At 37.9% G+C, this 23,468-nt stretch overlaps 1 long non-coding RNA gene across 2 annotated transcripts in view; it reads right to left on the reverse strand.

Moving 5' to 3' along the window:
* LOC103876948 overlaps positions 1–5,637 on the reverse strand; it is a 243,967-nt gene extending 238,330 nt beyond the window's left edge. For both annotated transcript variants that reach the window (XR_004178249.1, XR_004178248.1), the window contains exons 1-3: positions 4,492–5,637; positions 3,577–3,629; positions 2,197–2,281 (exon numbers count right to left, since the gene is read on the reverse strand). This is a non-coding gene — a long non-coding RNA (uncharacterized LOC103876948). The remainder of the gene's footprint in view (positions 1–2,196; positions 2,282–3,576; positions 3,630–4,491) is intronic.
* Between the last annotated feature and the right edge of the window lie 17,831 nt (positions 5,638–23,468).

Raw genomic sequence — 23,468 nt, forward strand, 5'->3', positions numbered from 1 at the left:
TCTTAACAACTCACACTGCCATAAATTGCCATGGAGAGGAACCTGGAAACTCACATCCCACTGCAAAGGAAGTTTCTGTACCAGTTTACGACCTAGTGTACAAATGCTTTCTTTTCATCAGATAGTGAATATAGTAACACTAACACTTGACAAAGCTCCTCTGCAACTTACTTTAATGGGAATCTTATCTCTTCTTGGAAAGCCAGCACTTGAAAGAGGTACACTGTGAACTTCACCTTTGGTAAATGATTGATATCTTTTCATAACACTCTAGTTCTTTAGGATTAAGATGGTGTTTACAATTGAATAAAAAACAGATGAAAGAAATGCGAAAAACCACCTAGTAATGCAGGCCAAACATACTGTGTATGAGATGGGCCAAGCAATGCTGAATTAATCTCGTCGGTTAAATATTTAACGTGCTTGATTATATGTATATTTGTTATGCATTTGTAGCTTCAATCACGATCTTCCCCATTAGTCTGTTTTATAATATCTCTCCTAATAGGTCCCAGCCTCACCCTGACTCCTAATAACTTAGATTCCTAAATACAGTGGATGGCTAGTTGGACCTGACTGAGCCGGCTCAGAACAAATATTGTATTTTCAGATCATATTACTGCCCAAAGTGTTATCCTGCTCACCTTATCATTAAACTCACTATAAGACTTCATTAATATCCCATTATTAACTTGAGTATGCTTCTCAGGATGTTCCAAAGTGGACCTTCAGTAAAGCAAGCTGCTCAATAACCTAGCACACATCTGTTACTTCAAAATTCAATCAATTAACCAATAACAACACGCAGATCTAAATTAAAATTAGTACCAAATTATTGTTAATCTTTATCAAAATATATTAGATCCTAACAAAATTCAGTCAAATAAATAATTTGAAGTAAACTAGTAACATCTCTAGTGTGTTCTTCTCAAGTCTGCTCATAATTAAAAGGTAATAAAAATGTAGCAATGTCTTCCTCAACCTGACCAGACCACTACCCACTTAGAAAATGGATGGATTTGTGCCTGGGGCTCAGCCAGTGGAGATCAAAGCATGCATCTCCTCTGCATTTCAGTCAGACTGCTCATCTCATCTTGGTCCAAATTCATCTGGATTACCTATATACAAGTCTCCCATTCATATATTCAAACCGAGACTCACTCTTATAATAAGCTCCCCCAACTGAGAATCTGATAACAGCAGTACACATACATATGTTGGTGGATTGCTTTGATTTCTACTTCACATGTAAATGAGCCCTTATATAAAATAAATGTCATATAATAGGTAGTATTGTATTTACATTTTGCCAGATTCAAAAGTGATAGGCTCTGCATAATCTAAATTTAGAGCCTCTGTTATTGTTCAAATGTCAAAACCATAAAACTAGAGCTCATAATTGGGCTAATTGGGAAAAATACCCCTAAAAATATACTTGCTTCATGCAGTTGACCTCAATGTTTTGCATGAAAACTTTATGCATGCAACGTCTCTTTGAAATCCTCACACCAGAAAGGTATCTCTGGGGTTTTGGTTTTTGGTTTTTTTTTTGGTTTTTGGTTTTTGGTTTTCTTGGTGTTTCTTGTTTTGTTTTGTTTTTGTTTTTGAGACAGAGTCTCGCTCTGTCCCCCAGGCTGGAGTGCAGTGGCACAATCTCTGCTCTCTGCAAGCTCCACCTCCCAGGTTCACACCATTCTCATGCCTCAGCCTCCCAATTAGCTGGAACTACAGGCACCTGCCACCACACCTGGCTAATTTTTTGTATTTTTAGTAGAGATGGGGTTTCACCGTGTTAGCCAGGATGGTCTCAATCTCCTGACCTCATGATCCACCCCCCTCGGCCTCCCAAAGTTCTGGAATTACAGGCATGAGCCACGGCACCCAGCCATCTCTGGTTTTAAAAATAATAATATGAAGGTTTCAATGCTGTGTTCTGGAGAGACTGAAAGAGTCTCTGAACTGCGGGAAAATTAGTGTAGCTGAGGTCCCTTCCTGAAAATAGGGTAAATAATCACAAGTCTGAATTTGGTACAGTGAACACTACACTTCCCTGACCCCTATGAATCCTAGATTCATACCACCTCGGAAAGGAGGTTGAGGGGTCTTCTCTAAGGAAACTGACTTAAGCAAAAGAAAAGAGATTGAGATTAAAATGTGAAGATCTCTTAACAAAATAGCCTGGTTACCCCGACCTACCCCATTCATAAGAAATGTCTGATCCTTCCCAAGCACTGAGACTTCCCAAATGCACACTTCCCAAACATTCAGCCTTCAATCCTACCTATAAATGGAGAAAAAGATCATGAAAAGATTTGACGCACACCTCTCACATAAAGCAGAGGCCAAAGAAAAACAAACCAAAAGAAAAAAAAATAAGAATGTGGATGACACAGAAATAATGAAGGCAGAAGAATAAAACTTTTTAAAATCTATAATTGTTATAGCCCAAAAGGAAAGAACAAAATGTTATTAAATGAGAAAAAGGCAGAAAAAGAAGATTCAGAGACACAAAGACAGAAAGAAAGCCCTGAAAAATATCAAAAAACATGATGAAAGATAATTACAAAAAATATTAAGAAAAGTTTAATATAACACTGAGAAAATCTCCAATAAATGAGGACAGAGTGTTTAGAAATAATAGAGAAAAATATGAGCATAGGATGATCTTGCAAAGTGGTTCAACCTTTGCATAAAAGTTTTACAGAAAGAACGGGAAAAAAACGGGACAAATTTGTCAAATAATTCAAGAAAGTTTCACAGAACCTAGTGTCATTAATTTACAGATTGGAAGGACCCACAGCATAACCAAAAAAAAAAACATGATTTTAAAAGAACTTGATTAGGGTATGTAGTCATGAAATATCAAGACACCAGGAATAAAGAATAGTAGTTTCTAGAGATAAGTTAAAGGGTAAACACAGAAGATTCGAAATTGTAATGGCAGAAAAAGATTCAGCAACAACACTGGAAGCTAGAAGACAATAGAAAAATAACTTTCAAATTATGAGGAAAAAAATATTCCCAATGTATTTCTATCCCAAATCAAACTAACTATTGAATGTGAACAGAAATAAAAACATTTACAATTACGAAAGCTTGTCAAGAATACATTTTCTCTAATTATTTCTTGAAAAGCTGTTGAAGAACATATTGCACCCAAAAATGTAAAATAAAGCAATAAATGTAAAAACATAAGATCCAGGAAATAAGAAATCTGACTCAAGGTCCAGGCAAAGAAGATATCTGGGATAATGATGAATGGCAATAATTTATAGAAAGCCTAGAGATATCTCTAAGAAGAATGTATTCAAGAAAAAGTTATAACTAACAGATTTTCTGATGTATCTAATCATACTAAAGGTATTTTGATGTACACATAAATATTTACATTTATTTACATATTAGACCTTTGTCTCATTGCATGTTAGTATATGCAGACTGACTTAATTTTCTTCATTTTTAATTGGCTTGTAACGATTGTATATATTCATGGGGTTCAGAGTGATCTTTTGATACATATATATATATATATATAATGTGTAATAATTAAATCAGGATGATTAATATAGTCATCACCTCAAATATTTACCATATCCTTGTGTTGGGAACATTCGAAATTCTCTCTTCTCCTATTTGGAAATACACAATAAATTATTGTTAACTACAGTCACCATATAGCGTGCTACAGAAAACAAGAACTCATTCCATATATATAGAGAGAGAAATATTTATATCACACACACACATATATATTCCTCCCATTTATAGTCCTCATATATGGAGGAATATATATACATGTAACTGTAACTTTGTATCAGTTAACCGGCAGTATTTCCACATCCTCTCCCTTGGCCCTAATAACCACACTTCTATTTTCTGCTTTTATGAGCTTCACTTTTTTAGTTCCCACATATAAGAGAGATCATGCAGCCTTTATCTTTCTGTGCCTGACACTTAACAGAATGTACTCCAAGATATTCATGTTGCTGAGAACGACAGAATTTTGTTCTGTTTTATGGCTGAATAGTATTTCATTAGGTATATGTACCACATTTCCTTTATCCATTCATCTGTTGATGAACACTTAAGTTGATTCATATTTTGACTACTGCGAATTGTGTTGCAGTGAATATGTGAGTGCAGATATCTTTTCAATATACTGATTTCCTTTTATTTAAATAAATGCCAGTAGTGGGACTGCTAGATCATATGACATTTCTATTTTTAATTTTTAAGGAACCTCCATACTGTTTTCCATAATGGCTGTCCTACTGCATATTCCCACTAACACCATATGAGCATTCCACTTTCTCTGCATCCTTGTCAGCATGTTATTTTTTGTCTTTTTAAAAATAACCATTCTGAGACATAAGGATTAAGATGGTGGATGGGAAGCAGGACTAGCTTGCAGCTCTAAGGCTTGGACAGACAGAGCAGTGTGTAGAGAATCACATCATGAATTTTGCTCCAAGAACTACTGCAGGAACATACCAGAAAAGCTGAGAGAATCCACCGACCCTTTGAAGGAACTGGATTGCCGCTGCAGGCTCCCTGACATGCTGAAAAACTCTGAGTCGGCTGGCTTTCTCAGCATGGAGGCTGGTGGTGTGAGGGGAGTTCTCAGGCTTGGTCACTGGCTGCCTGGAAATAGACTTGGTGCTGTTGAGCGGGGCATAGTGGGAGTGAGATCGGCCTTTGGGACTGCAGGCTGTGTGGGAGCAGGGTGAGTCCTGTGACTGCTGGCTTTCCCCCACTTCCCTGGCAACCTGTATGACTCAATGGAGGCAGCCATAATACCCCTGGGAACATAACTCCATTGGCCTGGAAACCATGCCCCCATCCCCCACAGCAGCTGCAGCAAGCCCTCCCCAAGGAGAGTCTGAGCTCAGACATGTCAATCTCTGCCCCCACCTGGTGGTCTTTCTCTATCCACCCTGGTTGCCGAAGACAAAGGTCATAATCTCTTTGGAGCTCTATGGCCCCACCCACCACCTGAGAAACCTGAATACTTGGCCAGCTATTCCTAGGGCAAGTTTGCATCCTCCCTATCATACCACAGCTGATGCACCCTTGAAAGCACCACCACCTGGCTGGAGGCCAACCAACACAAAACCAGCACACTAAACAAAAATACAACCAAGGACCCTCACAAAGTCCACTTCACTCCCCTGCTACCTCCACTGGAGCAGGTGCTGGTATCCACAGCTGAAATATCTGAAGGTGGATCACATCACAGGACTCTTTGCAGACCAGACACTCCCTAATACCAGCCAGAAGCCTGGTAGCTCCACTAGGTGACTAGACCCGAGAGCAAAAACAATCATAGCAGTTTGGGTCTCAGGAAGACCCATTCCTAGGGGAAAGAGAAGAACACCACATCAAGGGAGCACCCCTGGGGACAAAAGAATCTGAACAGGAGCTCTTGAGTCCCAGAACTTCCCTCTGACATACTCTACCTAAATGAGAAGGAACCAGAAAAACGATTCTGTTAATATGACAAAACAAGGTTCTTTAACACCCCCAAAAGATCACACCAGCTCACCAGGAAGAATCCAAACTAAAATGCAATCTCTGAATTGTCAGAAAAAGAATTCAGAAGGTAGATTATTAAGCTAATCAAGGCAGCACCAGAGAAAGGTAAAGTCCAACTTAAAGAAATAAAAAACATGATACAGGATATTGAAAGGAAAAATCTTCAGTGAAATAGATAGCGTAAATTTTTTTAAAATCACAACTTTTGGAAACCAAAGACACACAGAAATATAAAATGCACTGGAAAATCTCAGCAATAGAATCAAACAAGCAGAAGATGGAACTTCAGAGCTTGAAGACAAGGCTTTCAAATTAACCCAATCCATCAAAAACAAAGAAAAAATAATTTTAAAAAATGAACAAAGCCTTCAAGAAGTTTGAAACTCTGTTAAGCATTCAAACCTAAGAATAATTGGTGCTTCCAAAGAAGTAGAGAAATCTAAAAGTTTGGAAAACACATTTGAGGGAATAATCGAAGAAAACTTCTCCAGCCTTTCTAGGGATGTAGACATCCAAATACAAGAAGCTCAAAGAACACCTGGGAAATTCATCTCAAAAAGTTCATCACCTTGACATATAGTCATCAAGTCATCTAAAAGTAACCATTTTAACTGGGATGAGAAACAATCTCATTGTGGTTTTGATTTGCATTTTTTGGATAATTAGTGACATTGAACATTTTTTATATATTTATTAGCCATTTGTAGGTTTTCTTTTGAGAAAGAAGAATGTGTATTCTGCAGCCATTGGATGAAATGTTCAATAAATATCTATTCGGTCTATTTGGTCTATAGGGCAGATTAAGTCTGATGGTTCTTCACTGGTTTTCTGTCTGGAAGATCTGTCCAATGCTGAAAGTGGTGTGTTAAGGTACCAGCTATTATTATATTGAGGTCTATCACTCTCTTTAGCTCTAATATTTGCCTTGTATATCTGAGTGTTACAACTGTTACATTGTCTTGCTGAACTGACCCCTCTATCATTATATAATGGCCTTGTCTCTTTTTATGGTTTTTGTCTTGAAATACATTTTATCATTACATACTGGCGTTCTTCGTCTCTTTTTATGGTTTTTGTCTTGAAATATATTTTACCTAAGTATGGCTATTCTTGCTCTTTTTTGTTTCCATTGGCATGTAATGTGTTTTTCCATCACTTTATTTTTAGTCTATGTGTATCTTTATAGGTGAAGTGTATTTCTTGTAGGCAGCAGGTATTTGGGTCTATTTTATTTTTTTTAACTATTGAGCCACTCTATGCCTTTTGATTGGATAGTTTAGTTCATTTACATTTGATGTTACTATCGATAAGTAAGGACTTACTCTTGCCATTTTTTGCATGTGTTTTCTGGTTGTTTTGTGATCTTCTCTTCCTTCCTGTCTTCCTTTTTGTGAAAGTGATTTTCTCTGGTGGTATGTTTTCATTTCTTGATTTTATTTTTGGTGTATCTGTTGTAAGTTTTCTGACATGAAGTTACCATGAGGCTTGCAAATAACATTTTATAACATATTATTTTTTGCAAACCAAACCAACAAACAAGCAAAGAGAAAACTAATAAAAACCCTACATTTTAACTTTATCTCTTCTACTTTTTAACTTTTTGTTGTTTCTACTTATATGTTATTATATTGTCTATGTATTAAAAAGTCATAGTTATTATTTTTGATAGGTTTTTTATTTAGTCTACATGCTCAAGATATGAGTAGTTTATGCACCACAATTATAGTATTACAATATTCTGTATTTGTCTATGTATTTACTATTACCAGTGAGTTTTATACCTTCAGATTATTTTTTATTGCTCATTAACGTATGTTCCTTTGAGATTGAAGAACTTTGTTTGGCATTTTTTGTAGAACAAGTCTACTATACATGAAATTCTTCAGCCTTTGTTTGCCTGGGAAAGACTTTATCTCTCCTTCATGTTGAAATGATACTTTTGCTGGACACAATATTCTGTGATAAGGATTATTTTTTCCTTCAGAACTTTAAATATGTCATGCCACTCTCTCCTGGCCTGTAAGGTTTCCACTGAGAAGTCTGCTGCCAGATATATTGAATCTCCATTGTATGTTATTTGGGTCTTTTCTCTTGCTCCTTTTAGGATCTTTTCTCTATCCCTAACCTTTGGAAGTTTGATTATTTAATGTCTTGAGGTAGTCTTATTTGGTTAAATCTGCTTGGTGTTCTATAACGTTCTTGTATTTTAATATTGATGTCTTTCTCTAGATTTGGAAAGTTCTCTGTTATTATCTCTTTGAATAAGCTTTCTACCCTGATCTCTCTACCTTTTCTTTAAGGCCAATAATTTTTAGATTTACCATTTTGAGGCTTTCTAGATATTGCATGCATGCTTTGTTTTTTATTGTTTTTTTTTTGTTTGTTTGTGTATTTTCAAATAGCTGTCTGCAAGCTCACTGATTCTTCCTTCCGCTTGATTAATTCCTCTTTTGAGAGACTCTGATGCAAATTTTCAATTGAATTTTTTAGCTCCAGAATTTCTGCTTGATTTTTAAAATTTATTTCAATTTCTTGTTAAATTTATCTGATAGGATTCAGAATTCCTTCTACAGGTGATTTCAATTTCACTCAGCTTCCTCAAACTGCTGAACACTGTTTCTAACAGGTCACATATCTCTGTAACTCCGGGATTTGTCAGTGGTGCCTTATTTAGCTCATTTGGTGAGGTATGTTTTCCAGGATGGTCTTGATGCTTGTGAATGTTCACTGATGTCTAAGCATTGAAAAGTTGGGTATTTATTCTAATCTTTGCCGTCTGAAATTGTTGATACCCATCCTCCTTGAGAAGACTTTCCAAGTATTCAAAAGGAATTGAGTGTTGAGACCTAAGTCTTTGGTCACTATAGCAATACCTGCATTAGAGGTCACCCCAAACCCCAATAACTGTGACTCTTGCAGACTCGTAGAGGTAATGACTTGGTGATCTTGGGTAATGTCTGGGAGAACTCTTTGGATTGCCTGGCTGAGTCTCTTGTTCTCATCCCTGACTTCGCCCCCAACAAATAGAATCTCTCTCTCCATACTGAATTGCCTGACATTAGGGGAAGAATGATGCAAACACTATCATGGCCACCACCACTGGAACTGTGCTGAGTCACACCTGAAGCCAGAACAGTACTCAGTCTCAACAAGGCCTGTGATAACTTGCCTGGCTACTACTGATGTTTATTCAAGGCTCAAGGGCTTATTACTCAGCAGGCGGTGAACCCTACCAGGCCTGGGTCTCTCCCTTCAGGGAATAAGATTCTCTTGTGGCTCAGGGTGCATCTAGAAATGCTGTCTGGGAGCCAGGACTTGGAATCAGGAACTTTAGGAATTTACTTGGTGCTTTATTTTACTGTGGCTGAGCTAGTACCCAAGTTCCAAGACAAAGCCCTTTCTACACTTCCCTCCACTTTCATCAAGCAAAAGGTATCTGCCCCAGGCCCATGGCAACTGTATAGTTTCTACTCTCCCATTTGTTTCTCACTCATGCATACTGGTCACCATGAGAACAGGTCCAACTAGCTTGCTGGAGAATGGGACACTCCACGGAGAATGCTTCAGTTATCCCAGCCATCCAAACTGAGGCATGATAAAAACCAGTGAGCCCCAGCTGCCCAAAAGTTGAACTCAAACTCATGAGCCAGATCAGCTGAGGACAGCCAAATAAGGCCCAGACAGGAAGAACGACCAGCTGACCCAACCTAAATTGCCCGCCAATAGAATAGCCATTGTTTTAAAGTACTGAGTTTTTGGGGTGATTTGCTATGCAGATATAGATACCTGATAGATAAATGTATAGTTTTTTCAAAAACTAAAGTGATAGATGATTTAATAAACTACAGTCATCACTTGGTATCCATAGGAGATTGCTTTCAGGACTCCTAAGGATATAAAAATCCCTGGATGCTCACATCCCTTATATAAAATGGCACAGTATTTACACACAACGTATGCACATTCTCCCATATACTTTAAATCATCTCTAGGTTACTTATAATACCTAATACAATGTAAATGCTGTGTAAATGTTTGTTACACTGTATTGGTTTTTTATTTGCATTATTTTTTGTTGAATTTTTAATTTTTATTTTTTCCTTATAATATTTATGATCCACAGCTGGTTGAAGACACAGAGGCAGAATCTGTGGTTATGGAGGGCCAACTGTAAAGGTTGTTTAATCATCAGCATTAAATTATTGGTGGCATGAAAACCACCATGATGAAAAGTTCAAAATTTCAGAATGACAAATCGGAAATTAATGAAGCTTTTCTACTTGTTTGTTTTATATGAAATAAATAAGGAATTAGGTTAAATTTAAAGTCAGGAAATGGGAACCTTTCTTTATAATGCAAGGCATAGTAATTATAGCAAGGGCCTTATTGTACCCACTAGATACTACTGAGTCAAACAGCTTAGCAAAATCCTAAAAATACTAACCAGGCTTTCAGTACAAATTTGAACAGTGTGTTTGCGAGGTGAGTGAAAGACAAAATCATATTGATACAGGAGGCAGATGGAGAAGAGCAGGTGAAAACCACATATACTAGGTTTGCTCTCAACTCCTAACTCAAAAGGGTAGTTACTGAGAGAAAAAGCTGTCTCATAGCCTCGGATTTCATGCATTGATTACTGGCTTTAAAAAAATTATTATAACCACATACCCAGCCATTACTGTTATGTAAGATTGGACAACTGAGTGTGTAATGATGGAGCTTTAAGCCTTTCCTAGATGCTTCTGGCATTAAACACTGCCAGTTAGGATAGGAAACAGCATAGGAAAGGCAAACCATTTCTCCTCCCCTATTGTCATTCTGAATTACATCATGTCTTAAGCTAGAAGGAACTAGCTTGCCATTTTAAATAATAATAATTTTTAAAATAAAGTGAGTTTTGTTTTTCTTGATTTCTGAGGCAGAGATACCCAGAAACACATTACGTATCCAAAGTACACTGGGTTGCAAAGTAGGGATTTTTGTTCCTTGGGAGAGTCATTTAGCATTGCTTTGTCTTGTCATCTGTGTATGTGAGAGCGATATAATGTGTTTTTTTTACAGAGATTTATGACAGGATTAGTTTCAATCATTTCTGTTTCAATGCAAGGCAGTTGTTGAAAGTCTAAGTCTAGTTGTCCCATGAAATAGCACATACTGTTTTTGGGTGGTGAAGATGAGATACCTTTAACAATAAAGCTCCTCTCACAGTAGAGAAATGGCCACATGGTCATTAAAAATTATACTATGTCAACAGAATGAAATGCAAAACTATGTCTACCCTGTAATTACATCATCAAAAGATTACAAATGGGAGTGTAAAAGGCTGCAAATATTTTAAAAATAGAAATATGTTAATCTATTAGCCAATAAAATTTATTTTAAATTTTATTACCATTTTTATAATAGTGTTCAGAAAATACATATTTCTTTCCAAAAAAGTAGACAAACAATAACAGTAGTATAAACACTCCTGAATATTAAATTGCACAACTCTTGATAAAATAATTCAGCAATGTTTCTGGATACAAAATTAATATACACAAATCAGTAGTTCTTCTATACACCAACAATGACCAATGTGAGAATCAAATCAAGAAATCAACCCCTTTTACAATAGCTGCAAAAAAAATACTTAGGAATATACCTAACCAAGGAGGTGAAAGACCTCTACAAGGAAAACTACAAAACACTGCTTAAAGACATCATAGATGACACAAACAAATGGAAATACATCCCATGCTCATGAATGGGTAGAATCAATATTGTAAAAATGACCATGCTGCCAAAAGCAATCTACAAATTCAACACCATTCCCATCAAAATATCACCATCATTCTTTACAGAATTAAAAAAAAATTCTAAAATTCATATGGAACTGAAAAGGAGCCCACATAGACAAAGCAAGACTAAGCAAAAGGAATAAATCTGGAGGCATCATATTACTTGCTTTCAAACTATACTATAAGGCCATAGTCACCAAAACAGCATGGTACTGGTATAAAAATGGGCACATCGACCAATGGAACAGAATAGAGAACCCAGAAATAAACCCAAATACTTACAGCTCCCTGATCTTTGGCAAAGCAAACAGAAACATAAAGTGGGGAAAGGACACCCTATTCAACAAATGGTGCTGGGATAATAGGCTAGACATAGTTAGGAGAATGAAACTGAATCCTCATCTTTCACCTTATACAAAAATCAACTCAAGATGGATTAAAGACTTAAATCTAAGATCTGAAACTATAAAATTCTAGAAGATAACATTGGAAACCCTTCTAGACATTGGCTTAGTCAAGGATTTCATGACCAAGAACCCAAAAGCAAATGCAACAAAAACAAAGATAAATTCCTGGGACTTAATTAAACTAAAGAGCTTTTGCATGGTAAAAAGAAAGTTAGCAGAGTAAACAGACAACCCACAGAGTGGGAAAAAAATCTTCACAATCTATACATCTGACAAAGGACTAATGTCCAGAATCTACAATGAACTCAAACAAATCAACAAGAAAAAAAATAAACAATTCCATCAAAAAGTGGGCTAAGGACATGAACAGGCAATTTTCAAAAGAAGATATACAAATGGCCAACAAACATATGAAAAAATGCTCAACATCACTAATGATCAGGGAAATGCAAACTAAAATCACAATGCAGTACCACCTTATTCCTGCTAGAATGGCCATAATCAAAAAATAATAGATGCTAGAGTGGATGCAGTGAACAAGAAACACTTCTACACTGCTGGTGTGAATAGAAACTAGTACAACCACTATAGAAAACAGTGTGGAGATTCCTTAAATAAATAAAAGTAGAACTACCATTTGATCTAGTAACCCAACTACTGCATATGTACCTGAAGGAAAAGAAGTCATTATACGAAAAAGATACTTGCACATGCATGTTTATGGCAACACAATTCACAATTGTGAAAATGTGGAACAAATCCAAATGTCCATCAATCCACGAATGGATAAAGAAACTGTGGTATATATGTACTGTGGAATATTACTCAGCCATAAAAAGGAATGAATTAATGGCATTCACAGCAACCTGGTTGAGACTGGGGACTATTATTCTAAGTGAAGTAACTCAGGAATGGAAAACCAACATCGTATGTTCTCACTCATAAGTGAGCGCAAAGCTATGAGGATGCAAAGGCATAAGAATGACACAATGGATTTTGGGGACACAGAGTGAAACAGTGGGAAGTGGGTGAGGGATAAAAGACTACAAATAGGGTGCAGTGTATACTGCTTGGTGATGGGTACACCAAAATCTCACAAATCACCGCTAAAGAACTTACCTAACCAAACACTACCTGTTCCCCAACAACCTTTGGAAATAAAAATGTTAAATTAAATTAAAAATTTAAGAATCGGCCGGGCGCGGTGGCTCAAGCCTGTAATCCCAGCACTTTGGGAGGCCGAGGCGGGTGGATCACGAGGTCAGGAGATCGAGACCATCCTGGCTAACATGGTGAAACCCCGTCTCTACTAAAAAATACAAAAAACTAGCCGGGCGTGGTGGCGGGCGCCTGTAGTCCCAGCTACTCGGAGGCTGAGGCGGGAGAATGGCGTGAACCCGGGAGGCGGAGCTTGCAGTGAGCCGAGATCGCGCCACTGCACTCCAGCCTGGGCGACAGAGCGAGACTCCGTCTCAAAAAAAAAAAAAAAAAAAAAAAGAATCACACAACTCTGATATAAGGTATCAAATTACTGCTTTGAGCCATATCGAAAGGCTTGATGTTAGCCTCTTCTGGGAATTCATATGCTTTTATTCTATCCTGAAGCAAACAAAAGATTCCTCAAAATCAAGGGCCCTGAATATGTGCTACAAGTTTCTCAAAGCACTTGCTTTATCTAAGTTTAAGAAATGCAATAAATAGTCAGAATTCTGTGAACATATGTATAAATTAGATCAACAGCTTCACCTTCAAGAGGGTACCATTTTTTAAACTGAAAATATCTAGCGCCTTAAGACTATAACATTCAAGCTCAACAATAGCTTATAAAGCAATGATCTACAGAAGAGAAATGACTTCCCACAATTGGGCAGTTTTTATTACAGGAATCAAAAAGCTTTATAATCACTCTACACATGTGCCTTAACTAACAATATTGATCACAAGCCTCACCTTAAACTCTTTGTTTACATTTACATCTTCTTTCTTATGTCTCATTCACAATTTCTGAGTCTTTTAGTGTGCATTACCTTCAAGGTCCAAAAGTATAATAGTGAATAAGTCATCTTGTTGTAAACAATTCATGACTGCATTATTAACAACCACTATTATTGACAGTGTGTGAATTACTCTATCAAGCATGTTACATAAACTTCATGACAACACCGTGAGATAGCTTACTCCCCCCATATTATATAAACATGACATACATGAAAAGTAAACCTCAGAAAAATTCAATAATACAACCAAGGACAAATAGGAAGTAAATAGCAAAATCAGGATGTAAACCAAGTATAACTCTAAATTATTATATTATTATACTTTAAGTTCTAGGGTACATGTGCACAACCTGCAGGATTGTTACATAGGTATACATGTGCCATGTTGGTGTCCTGCACCCATTAACTTGTTATTTACATTAGGTATATCTCCTAATACTATCCCTCTCCACTCCCTTCAGCCCATGACAGGCCCTGGTGTGTGATGTTCCCCACCCTGTGTCCAACTGTTCTCATTGTTCAGTTCCCACCTATGAGTGAGAACATGCGGTGTTTGGTTTACTGTCCTTGCAATAGTTTGCTCAGAATGATGGTTTCTGGCTTCATCCATGTCCCTACAAAGGACATGAACTCATCCTTTTGTATGGCTGCATAGTATTCCATGGTGTATATGTGACATATTTTCTTAATCCAGTCTATCACTGATGGATTTGGGTTGGTTCCAAGTCTTTGCTATTGTGAATAGTGCCGCAATAAACATACGTGTGCATGTGTCTTTATAGCAGCATGATTTATAGTCCTTTGGGTATATACCCAGTAATGGGATGGCTGGGTCAAATGGTATTTCTAGTTCTAGATCCTAGAGGAATCGCCATACTGTCTTCCACAATGGTTGAACTAGTTTACAATCCCACCAACATTGTAGAAGTGTTCCTATTTCTCCACATCCTCTCCAGCACCTGTTGTTTCCTGACTTTTTAATGATTGCCATTCTAACTGGTCTGAGATGGTATCTCATTGTGGTTTTTAATTTGCATTTCTCTGATGGCCAGTGATGACGAGCATTTTTTCACGTGTCTGTTGGCTGCATAAATGTCTTCTTTTGAGAAGTGTCTGATCATATCTTTTGCCCAATTTTGATGGGGTTATTTTTTTCTTGTAAATTTGTTTAAGTTCTTTGTAGATTCTGGATATTAGTCCTTTGTCAGATGGGTAGATTGTAAAAATGTTCTCCCATTCTGTAGCTTGCCTGTTCACTCTGATGGCAGTTTCTTTTGCTGTGCAGAAGCTCCTTAGTTTAATTAGATCCCATGTGTCAATTTTGGCTTTTGTTGCCATTGCTTTTGGTGTTTTAGTCATGAAGTCCTTGTTCATAACTATGACCTGAATGGTATTACCTAGGTTTTTTTCTATGGTTTTTATGGTTTTAGATCTGACATTTAAGTCTTTAATCCATCTTGAATTAATTTTTGTATAAGGTGTAAGGAAGGGATCCAGTTTCAGCTTTCTACATATGGCTAGTTAGTTTTCCCAGTACCATTTATTAAATAGGGAATCCTTTCCCCATTTCTTGATTTTGTCAGGTTTGTCAAAGATCAGATGGTTGTAGATGTGTGGTATTATTTCCAAGGGCTCTATTCTGTTCCATTGGTCTATATCTCTGTTTTGGTACCAGTACCATGCTGTTTTGGTTACTGTAGCCTTGTAGTATAGTTTGAAGTCAGGTAGCATGATGCCTCCAGCTTTGTTCTTTTGGCTTAGCATTGTCTTGGCAATGCAGGATCTTTTTTGGTTCCATATGAACTTTAAGGCAGTTTTTTCCAATTCTGTGAAGAAAGTCATTGGTAGCTTAATGGGGATGGCATTGAATCTATAAATTACCTTGGGCAGTAGGGCCATTTTCAAAATATTGATTCTTCCTATCCATGAGCATAGTATTTTCTTCCATTTGCTTGTGTCCTCTTTGATTTCACTGAGCAGTGGTTTGTAGTACTCCTTGAAGAGGTCCTTCACATCCCTTGTAAGTTGCATTCCTAGGTATTTTATTCTCTTTGCAGCAATTGTGAATGGGAGTTCATTCATGGTTTGGCTCTGTGTTTGTCTGTTACTGGTATATAAGAATGCTTGTGATTTTTGCACATTAATTTTGTATCCTGAGACTTTGCTGAAGTTGCTTATCAGCTGAAGGAGATTTTGGGCTGAGACAATGGGGTTTTCTAAATATACAATCATGTCATCTGCAAACAGGGACAATTTGACTTCCTCTTTTGCTAATTGAATATCCTTTATTTCTTTGTCCTGCCTGATTGCCCTAGCCAGAACTTCCAACACTATGTTGAATAGGAGTGGTGAGACAGGGCATCCCTGTCTTGTGCCAGTTTTCAAAGGGAATTTTTCCAGTTTTTGCCCATTCAGTATGATATTGGCTGTGGGTTTGTCATAAATAGCTCTTATTATTTTGAGATACATACTTTCAATACCTAGTTTATTGAGAGTTTTTAGCATGAAGGGCTGTTGAATTTTGTCAAAGGCCTTTTCTGCATCTATTGAGATAATCATGTGCTTTTTGTCTTTGGCTATGTTTATATGATGGATTACATTTATTGATTTGCATATGTTGAACCAGCCATGCATCCAAGGGATGAAGCCCACTTGATCATGGTGGATAAGCTTTTTGATGTGCTGCCGGAGTCGGTTTGCCAGTATTTTATTGAGGATTTTTGCATCAAAGTTCATCAGGGATATTGGTCTAAAATTCTCTATTTTTTTGTTGTGTCTCTGCCAGGCTTTGGTATCAGGATGATGCTGGCCTCATAAAATGAATTAGGGAGGATTCCCTCTTTTTCTATTGATTGGAATAGTTTCAGAAGGAATGGTACCAGCTCTTCCTTTTACCTCTGGCAGAATTCAGCTGTGAATCCATCTGGTCCTGGACGTTTTTTGGTTACTAGGCTATTAATTATTGTCTCAATTTCAGAACCTGTTATTGGTCTGTTCAGGGATTCCACTTCTTCCTGGTTTAGTCTTGGGAGGGTGTATATGTACTAGAATTTATCCATTTCTTCTTGATTTTCTAGTTTATTTGTGTAGAAGTGTTTATGGTCTTCTCCGATGGTAGTTTGTATTTCTGTGAGATCAGTGGTGATATCCCGTTCATCATTTTTTATTGCATCTATTTGATGATTCTTCTCTCTTTTCTTCTTTATTTGTCTTGCTAGCAGTCTGTCAATTTTGTTAATTTTTTCAAAAAACCAGCTCCTCACTTCACTGATTTTTTGAAGGGTTTTTTGTGTCTCTCCCTCCTTCAGTTCTGCTCTGATCTTAGTTATTTCTTGCCTTCTGCTAGCTTCTGAATTGTTTGCTCTTGCTTCTCTAGTTCTTTTAATTGTGATGTTAAGGTGTCAATTTTAGATCTTTCCTGCTTTCTCTTGTGGGCATTTAGTGCTATAAATTTCCCTCTACACACTGCTTTAAATGTGTCCCAGAGATTCTGGTATGTTGTGTCTTTGTTCCCATTGGTTTCCAAGAACATCTTTATTTCTGCTTTCATTTCGTTATTCACCCAGTAGTCATTCAAGAGCAAGTTGTTCAGTTTCCATGTAATTGAGCGGTGTTGAGTGAGTTTCTTAATCCTGAGTTTTAGTTTGATTGCAGTGTGGTCTGAGAGGCAGTTTGTTATAATTTCTGTTCTTTTACATTTGCTGAGAAGTGCTTTACTTCCAAGTATGTTATCAATTTTGGAATAAGTGCGATGTGGTGCTGAGAAGAATGTATATTCTGTTGATTTGGGGTGGAGAGTTCTGTAGATGTCTACTAGGTCTGCTTCGTGCAGAGCTGAGTTCAATTCCTGGATATCCTTGTTAACTTTCTACCTTGTTGATCTGTCTAATATTGACAGTGGGGTGTTAAAGTCTCCCATTATTATTGTGTGGGAGTCTAAGTCTCTTTGTAGGTCTCTAAGGACTTGCTTTATGAATCTGAGTGCTCCTGTATTGGGTGCATATATATTTAGGATAGTTATCTCTTCTTGTTGAATTGATCCCTTTACCATTATGTAATGGCCTTTTTTGTCTCTTTTGATCTTTGTTAGTTTAAAGTCAGTTTTATCGGAGACTAGGATTGCAACCCCTGCTTTTTTTTGTTTTCCATTTGCTTGGCAGGTCTTCCTCTATCCCTTTGTTTGGAGCCTATGTGTGTCTCTGCACGTGAGATGAGTCTCCTGAATACAGCACACTGATGGGTCTTCACTCTATCCAATTTGCCCATCTGTGTCTTTTAGTTGGGACATTTAGCCCATTTACATTTAAAGTTGATATTATGTGTGAATTTTATCCTGTCATTGTTACGTTAGCTGGTTTATTTTGCTCGTTAGTTGATATAATTTCTACTAGCATTAATGGTCTTTACAATTTGGCATGTTTTTGCAGTGGCTGCTACCGATTGTTCCTTTCCATGTTCAGAGCTTCCTTCAGGAGCTCTTGTAAAGCAGGCCTGGTGGTGACAAAATCTCTCAGCTTTGTTTGTCTGTAAAGGATTTTATTTCTCCTTCACTGATGATGCTTAGTTTGGCTGGATATGAAATTCTGGGTTGAAAATTCTTTTCCTTAAGAATGTGAATATGGCCCCCACTCTCTTCTGGCTTGTAGAGTTTCTGCCGAGAGATTCGCTGTTAGTCTAATGAGCTTCCCTTTGTGGGTAACCCAACCTTTCTCTCTGGCTGCCCTTAACATTTTTTCCTTCATTTCAACTTTGGCGAATCTGACAATTATGTGTCTTGGAGTTGCTCTTCTTAAGGAGTATCTTTGTGGCATTCTCTGTATTTCCTGAATTTGAATGTTGACCTGCCTTGCTGAGTTGAGGAAATTCTCCTGGATAATATCCTGAAGAGTGTTTTCCAACTTGGTTCCATTCTCCCCGTCACTTTCAGTGAACCAATCGGATGTAGATTTCGTCTTTTCAAATAGTCCCATATTTCTTGGAGGCCTTGTTCATTTCTTTTTACTCTTTTTTCTCTAAGCTTCTCTTCTCACTTCATTTCATTCATTTGATCTTCAATCACGGATACCCTTTCTTCCACTTGATCAAATCGGCTACTGAAGCTTGTGCATGTGTCACGTAGTTCTCGTGCCATGGTTTTCAACTCCATCAGGTCATTTAAGGTCTTCTCTACACTGTTTATTCTAGTTAGCCATTCATCTAATCTTTTTTCAAGGTTTTCAACTTCTTTGCAATGGGTTTGAACATCCTCCTTTAGCTCAGAGAAGTTTGTTATTACCGATCGTCTGAAGCCTTCTTCTCTCAACTTGTCAAAGCCATTCTCCATCCAGCTTTGTTCTGTTGCTGGTGAGGAGCTGCATTCCTTCGGAGGAGTAGAGGCGCTCTGATTTTTAGAATTTTCAGCTTTTCGGCTCTGGTTTCTTCCCATCTTTGTGGTTTTATCTACCTCTGGTCTTTGATGACGGTGAGGTACCGATGGGGTTTTGGTGTGGATGTCCTTTCTGTTTACGAGTTTTCCTTCTAACAGTCAAGACCTGCAGCTACAGTATTGGAGTTTTCTGGGGGTCCACTCCAGACCCTGTTTTCCTGGGTATCACCAGCGGAGGCTGCAGAACAGCAAATATTGCAGAACATTGCTGCCTGATCCTTCCTCTGCAAACTTTCTCTCAGATGGGCACCCGGCTGTATGAATTGTCTGTCAGTCCCTACTGGGAGGTGCCTCCCAGTTAGGATACTCGGGGGTCAGGGACCCACTTGAGGAGGCAGTCTGTGTGTTCTCAGATTTCAAACTCCATGCTGGGAGAACCACTACTCTCTTCAAAACTGTCAGACAGGAACATTTAAGTCTGCAGAAGTTTCTGCTGTCTTTTGATCAGCTATTGCCTGCCCCCAGAGGTAGAGTCTACAGAAGCAGGGAGGCAGGGCTCCTTGAGCTGTGGTGGGCTCCACCCAGTTCGAGCTTCCCGGCTGCTTTGTTTACCTACTCAAGTGTCAGCAATGGTGGACGCCCCTCCCCCAGCCTCACTGTGGCCTTGCAGTTTGATCTCAGACTGCTGTGCTAGCAGTGAGTGAGCCTCTGTGCTCATGGGACCCTTGGAGTCAGGCACGGGATATAATCTCCTGGTATGCCGTTTGCTAAGGCCTTTGGAAAAGTGCAGTATTAGGGTGGGAGTGTCCTGATTATCCAGGTACAGTCTGTCACAGCTTCCCTGTGCTAGGAAAGGGAATTCCCCAACCCCTTGCACTTCCTGGGTGAGGCGACACCCCACCCTGCTCTGTGGGCTACACCCACTGTCTGACAAGCCCCAGTGAGATGAACCTGGTACCTCAGTTGGAAATGCAGAAATCACCCGTCTTCTGCGTTGCTCACGCTGGGAGCTGCAGACTGGAGCTGTTCCTGTTTGGCCATCTTGGAACCTCCCCAACTCTAAATTAATTACATTCTATCACCTCTACTAGGAAGACCTCCTATCTTGTCAAGATGATCAACTAAATATATTCTGCATAGACAAACAGATGAGAAAATCAATTCACCCGTGATCCCATTATATGACCTCTACCAATAAGTAGAATAATATTAATTTTTGCTTGCCTACAATAATTCCACATTATGCCTGTGATTCCTACATAATTGTTAAGTGTGCCTTCTTTCACTCTCAGAAGTGTCTCAGTTAGGGTAACAAAGTTAATGATCATCCTACTCATAAGGACCATTGTTAATGTGTCAATAAATGGGAGTAGCCAAGTAGCAATTGATTTTACAATGGTGTTGTGAAGGTATGTGTAGGGTATTCTGTCTGTTTCATGTAACAAGGCAGAGCAGAAACCTTGACTATCCTGATGAAAAAAACTACGTATACTACATAAAAATAGTTTTACAATCTTCCTTTATGAATTATTAACCTGACAAGAAAATAAGGAACACTTTGAAGAACCTAGAAAAATAAGACAAATAACTAAAGTTGGTTTTTCTCTTGAGGGCATAGGCCAAACTGGGTGAACTTGGGTTTTCATAGCATCACAGAAAACAGAAGACAGGAAATAAAGTGCAGGATCTGTCCAAATAGGAATTTTAATAGATTCGAACATTCTCAAAAAGCCAAGGCAGCATATGGCTTCATTTAATATTGATTAGAAATAAACCTACTCCACCATGGAATGTAACGAAAACGTAAAAGAGACTTGGTATTGAATATTTTTTACCTCAAAGTAGTCTTCCCATGGGTTTACAACCTGAATTTATGCTACCTTAACTTACAGTGATTGCAGGAGTAGAAAAGTGATAGAAATGGTGCAAATCTTCCTTGTAGAAATCCACTTCCAAAAAGAAATCTCAAAAGACAAAGGTAAAGCTATAAAAAATATGAGCTTAAACTCGAAAATCATAAAAAATGCAAGGAAACAAGGAATCTTGAGGGAAAGACAACAGAAACAACAGCACAAACAGATTCAAAATTCGTTTATATCATAACTATCAAACATAGAATATGAAATAAATATTAGTATGTTTTTAAATGATGAAAAATATGAATAAATATAAAAAGATGAAGACAATGACCAGTAAATTAAAAAAAAATTAAAATAACTTCTAGCAATGACAAACAATAGTTACTGAGTAGAAGATATTCGCACTCACCATCAACAAAGATCTCATATACAGAATACACAGAGAAGTCCTACAAATCGTTGAGAAAAAGAAAGACAACTTAAAAATGTAGACAAAAGTCTTGAGCATGCCCTTCATGAAAGAATGAACGCAAACAGGCAATAGGCATATGAAAAGGCACTAGACCTCAGTAAGAATCAGTGAAACACTATTAAAACCCAAATGAGTTGCCACTACGTGCTCATTGGACTGAAAAAAATAAATTCACACCTGGAAAAGTAAGCATTTATTGGAGAGAATATGGAGGCCTAGAAACACTGCTTGTGGAAATGTAACTTGATAGAACTATGTAGGAAAAATGTGTTGCTATCTACTAAATAGATGTCTACCAGTGGTTTCACTCATGGCATAGGAAACTGTGTATTTCCAAGCCCAGAAGTCATAAATAAGAAATTTAGCACATTTTTCAAAACAATCCCATTGTATAAACAACCCAAATGTCAGTCATAAGTAAAAAAGATAAATTTTCTTTATCATATTCATGCATAAGAATGTTATAGAGCAATAAAATTTAACAAACTAGAGCTACCTACAATCATACAGATGATTTTTACAAACATAAACTTGAGCTCTTTAAAGAATGGAAATACAGGCCGGGCGCGGTGGCTCAAGCCTGTAATCCCAGCACTTTGGGAGGCCGAGACGGGCGGATCACGAGGTCAGAAGATCGAGACCATCCTGGCTAACAGGGTGAAACCCCGTCTCTACTAAAAAATACAAAAAACTAGCCGGGCGAGGTGGCGGGCGCCTGTAGTCCCAGCTACTCGGGAGGCTGAGGCAGGAGAATGGCGTAAACCCGGGAGGCGGAGCTTGCAGTGAGCTGAGATCCGGCCACTGCACTCCAGCCTGGGCGACAGAGCGAGACTCCGTCTCAAAAAAAAAAAAAAAGAATGGAAATACAAAAGAATACAAACAGAATGACTCCATTTCTATAAAGATCAAAACCAGGCAAAACTACATTCTCTTCTTTGGAGAGAAATGAAAATAAAACTATAAGAAAAGCAAACAAAATAAATACAAATTTAGGATTGAGGCGGCCTCTGGGAAGAAGATAGGCTTCAAGGAGAGTGCACAAAGGACTTTAAAGTTAATGCTAATGTTCTTCTTAAAATGGGTGGGACACACATAGGTGTTCGTTATTCTTTATGCCTAACTCATGTTGTGTAAATGTTACTTTGTTTCTACTCAATAAATTATTTAATAAAGAAACTTTGCCAGGTGTGGTGGCTCACGCCTGTAATCCCAGCACTTTGGGAGGCCAAGGCAAGTGGATCACCTGAGATCGGGAGTTCGAGACCAACCTGACCAACATGGAGAAACACCGTTTCTACTAAAAATACAAAAATTAGCCAGGTGTGGTGGCACATGCCTGTAATCCTAGCTACTCAGGAGGCTGAGGCAGGAGGATCCCTTGAACCTGGGAGATGGAGGTTGCAGTGAGCAGAGATCACGCCATTGCACTCCAGCTCAGGCAACAAGAGTGAAACTACATCCCAAAAAAAAAAAAAAAGGAAAAGAAAAGAAACTTTGATGACTTTTTGAGGTTGAAAAATTGTGACAGAATGTACTACATGTATGATATTTATCACAAATTTGCCAGCATACCACCTTTACATGGAAAACAACCAAGAAGCATAAGTCAAAAACCCTTGAATTTATTATACAGAGGTGAAGGCAGAATATCTGCTACCTATAGTAACTTACTTCTGACAAAGGATTCAGTATTTCTAGTTCCAAAGATCTGGACTGGTTATTTTCACTTCATAGTTTAAATGGTACTGTTATCTCTGATGGTTTTTCTGGATTACATCCTGAGGAGTTTGGGAGTTTCTAAGAGAGTCGTTAACCAAGGTGATTAAAATGTGCCTCGTCACTAGACAATTACAAAATATAGTGTGAACTGCTAAGAATCGTGGGAAACATGATTTAAGGAGAGTGACCAAAAAGGTTCACTAGTTTCTTGTTGTTTAATTTAGCAGTGAGCGTTTAAGAAGTCTATCTTGCTGAGACAACACGAGATTAAGGAATCCTTGAAGTCTCAGTTCACACGGTGTTCTCTGCTTTCTCAAACCCTAGCACAATGCCTGGG

This window comes from Papio anubis, chromosome 14, assembly GCF_008728515.1.
Source record: "Papio anubis isolate 15944 chromosome 14, Panubis1.0, whole genome shotgun sequence".
Classification (NCBI taxonomy): domain Eukaryota; kingdom Metazoa; phylum Chordata; class Mammalia; order Primates; family Cercopithecidae; genus Papio; species Papio anubis.